Source organism: Schistocerca gregaria, unplaced genomic scaffold, assembly GCF_023897955.1.
Source record: "Schistocerca gregaria isolate iqSchGreg1 unplaced genomic scaffold, iqSchGreg1.2 ptg000341l, whole genome shotgun sequence".
Lineage (NCBI taxonomy): Eukaryota > Metazoa > Arthropoda > Insecta > Orthoptera > Acrididae > Schistocerca > Schistocerca gregaria.
Window position 1 is genome coordinate 32,501 of NW_026061805.1, and position 5,000 is coordinate 37,500.

Here is a 5,000-nt window from a genome sequence, read left to right on the forward strand (position 1 = left end):
AGGATATAGAGGGTCCGTCCCCCCGCACAGTGGTGACGGTGTGCGGGTAGTGTTTCCGACACCTCTTCCTGCGGTGGCAACTCTGGGGCAGAGTCGATACTCGCCCACTGGTGGAAGGTAAGCATTCTGCTTTACATCAGTACATAACTAATATTTCAGTCGTCTGACGTCCCTCCTTAGTAAATGATGCAGGACCACATACATAGATGATACATACTGTAAACTGGGGAGGACAGTGTGAACCGCACTCGACCCAGTCACCCTATCTCACAGTCCACTCTGTGTGTAACAAAGCGAAAGCACCAAAGCACTATCGTTCAACAACATCCATTTTATCCTCGCTGCCACAGGACACTATCCAAACAACGACAAGAGGAACGTCACGTCCACTAATAAGACAGAATGTCTCACATCACCCGCAAACAACGCAGCTCAAATCAGCCAGCAACACCCACAGTGGTCCACCCAGTATCAACACAGGACGCAACGCCACGCCACAACACAAAAGGTACAAGTAATAAAATACCCTTTGGCCACACCCCTTATAAAGGCATCGAACCAACCCACCACCTGACACCAGCCAAACGTACATCCTGATTTGACACATCTCTGGCAACCTAACCCACGTTGGCCCTTAACCTAACCCACGTTGGCCCTTAACCTAACCCACGTTGGCCCTTAACCTAACCCACGTTGGCCCTTAACCTAACCCACGTTGGCCCTTAACCTAACCCACGTTGGCCCTTAACCTAACCCACGTTGGCCCTTAACCTAACCCACGTTGGCCCTTAACCTAACCCACGTTGGCCCTTAACCTAACCCACGTTGGCCCTTAACCTAACCCACGTTGGCCCTTAACCTAACCCACGTTGGCCCTTAACCTAACCCACGTTGGCCCTTAACCTAACCCACGTTGGCCCCTAACCTAACCCACGTTGGCCCCTAACCTAACCCACGTTGGCCCCTAACCTAACCCACGTTGGCCCCTAACCTAACCCACGTTGGCCCCTAACCTAACCCACGTTGGCCCCTAACCTAACCCACGTTGGCCCCTAACCTAACCCACGTTGGCCCCTAACCTATCCCACGTTGGCCCCTAACTTAACCCACGTTGGCCCCTAACCTAACCCACGTTGGCCCCTAACCTAACCCACGTTGGCCCCTAACCTAACCCACGTTGGCCCCTAACCTAACCCACGTTGGCCCCTAACCTAACCCACGTTGCACCTTAACCTAAGTTACGCTGCACCTTAACCTAAGTTACGCTGCACCTTAACCTAAGTTACGCTGCACCTTAACCTAAGTTACGCTGCACCTTAACCTAAGTTACGCTGCACCTTAACCTAAGTTACGCTGCACCTTAACATAAGTTACGCTGCAACTTAACCTAAGTTACGCTGCACCTTAACCTAAGTTACGCTGCACCTTAACCTAAGTTACGCTGCACCTTAACCTAACTTACACTGCACCTTAACCTAACTTACACTGCACCTTAACCTAAGTTACACTGCACCTTAACCTAAGTTACACTGCACCTTAACCTAAGTTACACTGCACCTTAACCTAAGTTACACTGCACCTTAACCTAAGTTACACTGCACCTTAACCTAAGTTACACTGCACCTTAACCTAAGTTACACTGCACCTTAACCTAAGTTACACTGCACCTTAACCTAAGTTACACTGCACCTTAACCTAAGTTACACTGCACCTTAACCTAAGTTACACTGCACCTTAACCTAAGTTACACTGCACCTTAACCTAAGTTACACTGCACCTTAACCCTAACTTACACTGCACCTTAACCTAACTTACACTGCACCTTAACCTAACTTACACTGCACCTTAACCTAACTTACACTGCACCTTAACCTAACTTACACTGCACCTTAACCTAACTTACACTGCACCTTAACCTAACTTACACTGCACCTTAACCTAACTTACACTGCACCTTAACCTAACTTACACTGCACCTTAACCTATCTTACACTGCACCTTAACCTAACTTACACTGCACCTTAACCTAACTTACACTGCACCTTAACCTAACTTACACTGCACCTTAACTGTCACATGTAACGTCACAGGAATGTAGCTTTGCCTAACAGCAACCCTCTGAACATAGTTCACTGCTTGGATCCTCTGGTGTCATGTGTATTTCTTGATGCCATGGTGCGTACCCTCACATAAAGGTCTTTCGAGTGTTGCGTACTTTCTACACAGTCCCGCTAACCACTGGAAGGGTGTACCGCTACAGAACGAATATCGCCCCTCCCCTCCTGCCCTTCCAAGCTGGTCGGTCAGGCGTTTGTTTGTGAAATGAGCCTTGCAGCTGTTCAGTTGCATTCGGTTGTCGATGCAGTCAGTGTACGTTGTGGTACGGCCTGTGTGGACTGTCCGCTGATGTACGCGTAACCCACACTGATCATCCGTCGTTACGTACTGAGTGACATAATGTGGCACATGCTTGACCGTACACCGGCTGCGCCCTACAATGGCGAATCATAAGGGCCATATGTTGTGCACGATGCTACTTGTCTCGTCTCCCCATTACAGCGAGATTGCACTGTTGTACGCCGTACAGACATGTGGTAAGTAGGTACGGACGAAAGTATTGCATGTTGGCCCCCCCCCCCCCCCTCCTCCCTCTGCCGGGAATCAGCGTGAGCCGTCTGTTGATGTAGCGACGAGGGTTTTCCTATTTAATCGTATTGCCCCACACAACATGATAGCACGGTGGACCGCGTTCCACATCTGCGACATGCTACAGAGGCCGGTTGACAGTCGACCGCGCAAGGGACATTGCACACGTGCGCGGACCATCTTCCACGTGTTCTCTCGTGTACATGCCGCAGTGTGTATGTGGGCTGATGTAGCGTGTCGTGACACATAACATGCAGGCATGCCAGAATCGTAGATTTCGCAAATGTAGATTGACGTATACGTTTGCTGCCAAAGATCCGCAAATGAACTGGAAATCAGTTGTTGAGCGGTTGTTTCGCGCTGCAGGTGCATCGGTGATAGCGACGATCGGTACATCTGTGAACCGGTTGTTTCGGCGGTACCCGCCATGCCCCCGAACCTGAGTTGGCCATGTGGGTATGAAGCGATACGAGGCTGTGGCTTGGCGGGACAGTCCCCGGCCGGTGAGGGGGGGGCCGCCCGGCGTGCTGGCCGCGCGCTGCGTGAGCGCACGCACTACAGCCGGCTGGTGGGGGGCGCCCAGTGGCAGGAGCGCCGGCCGACGGGCCCGGCTGGCGTCCCAGCTATGCGCCGGCGCACCCTGCGCGCGGCGCCAGGCGGCCAAAGTGGGTTCTGTCGAGCCCGGTGCGAAGCGCGGTGGACATCTGCAGTGTGCTGGTCCGATTGCGGACTGTGTGCGTTGAGGATGCGCCGCCGCCCGGCACTCGGCGTCGCGACGCCGTCTGCTGCTCGGTCGCCCCCAGCGGTTCTCGCAGGTGGTTTGTATCGCAGCTCTGCGGACGTGTTGGCGCGTGCGCTGTGCTGGGAGAGTTCGCTTCTGCACCCAAGTGGGGCTTTGCCCTTCTGTGGCGCTGGCGTTGGAGCTGCCGGTCACCGTAGGTGGCGCGTGTTGTTTCCCGCCGGCAATGCCACGACAGCACGCTCCCGGGCCTCTGTCGGCAGCGGCAAGCTCAGTTGGGAGCACGGGTGTTCGCACTGAAAGCGTCTACTCGCCTATCTCCGGGCGATTGCGCCTCTCTCGAACCCGACCAAGTACTTAGGACGGCGCTGCGCGCCGCCGGGACCTGAGAGGGTTTCGAGGTGTATCGTGCAGGGGAGCTCAGCCTCCTCCTGTTTGCAGAATAATTGAGCGGACGCTTGCGTGTTCGCGCGGGCCCTCGGGACACACTCCCGGGCGGCCGGCTGCTCAGCTCTCGTTGACGCAGCTCCCTGGTTGATCCTGCCAGTAGTCATATGCTTGTCTCAAAGATTAAGCCATGCATGTCTCAGTACAAGCCGCATTAGGTGAAACCGCGAATGGCTCATTAAATCAGTTATGGTTCCTTAGATCGTACCACGTTACTTGGATAACTGTGGTAATTCTAGAGCTAATACATGCAAACAGAGTCCCGACCAGAGATGGAAGGGACGCTTTTATTAGATCAAAACCAATCGGATTGGCTCGTCTGGTCCGTTTGCCTTGGTGACTCTGAATAACTTTGGGCTGATCGCACGGTCCTCGTACCGGCGACGCATCTTTCAAATGTCTGCCTTATCAACTGTCGATGGTAGGTTCTGCGCCTACCATGGTTGTAACGGGTAACGGGGAATCAGGGTTCGATTCCGGAGAGGGAGCCTGAGAAACGGCTACCACATCCAAGGAAGGCAGCAGGCGCGCAAATTACCCACTCCCGGCACGGGGAGGTAGTGACGAAAAATAACGATACGGGACTCATCCGAGGCCCCGTAATCGGAATGAGTACACTTTAAATCCTTTAACGAGTATCTATTGGAGGCAAGTCTGGTGCCAGCAGCCGCGGTAATTCCAGCTCCAATAGCGTATATTAAAGTTGTTGCGGTTAAAAAGCTCGTAGTTGGATTTGTGTCCCACGCTGTTGGTTCACCGCCCGTCGGTGTTTAACTGGCATGTATCGTGGGACGTCCTGCCGGTGGGGCGAGCCGAAGGCGTGCTTGCGCGTCCCGAGGCGGACCCCGTTGAAATCCTACCAGGGTGCTCTTAGTTGAGTGTCTCGGTGGGCCGGCACGTTTACTTTGAACAAATTAGAGTGCTTAAAGCAGGCAAGCCCGCCTGAATACTGTGTGCATGGAATAATGGAATAGGACCTCGGTTCTATTTTGTTGGTTTTCGGAACCCGAGGTAATGATTAATAGGGACAGGCGGGGGCATTCGTATTGCGACGTTAGAGGTGAAATTCTTGGATCGTCGCAAGACGAACAGAAGCGAAAGCATTTGCCAAGTATGTTTTCATTAATCAAGAACGAAAGTTAGAGGTTCGAAGGCGATCAGATACCGC

The 5,000-nt window shown here is 53.1% G+C and overlaps 1 non-coding gene across 1 annotated transcript in view; it reads left to right on the plus strand.

Moving 5' to 3' along the window:
• Nucleotides 1–3,912: 3,912 nt before the first annotated feature.
• Nucleotides 3,913–5,000, plus strand: part of LOC126307516 (small subunit ribosomal RNA) — a 1,890-nt gene continuing 802 nt past the window's right edge. Inside the window, exon 1 of the ribosomal RNA XR_007553567.1 lies at nt 3,913–5,000. This exon is cut by the window's right edge and continues 802 nt beyond it. This is a non-coding gene — a ribosomal RNA (small subunit ribosomal RNA).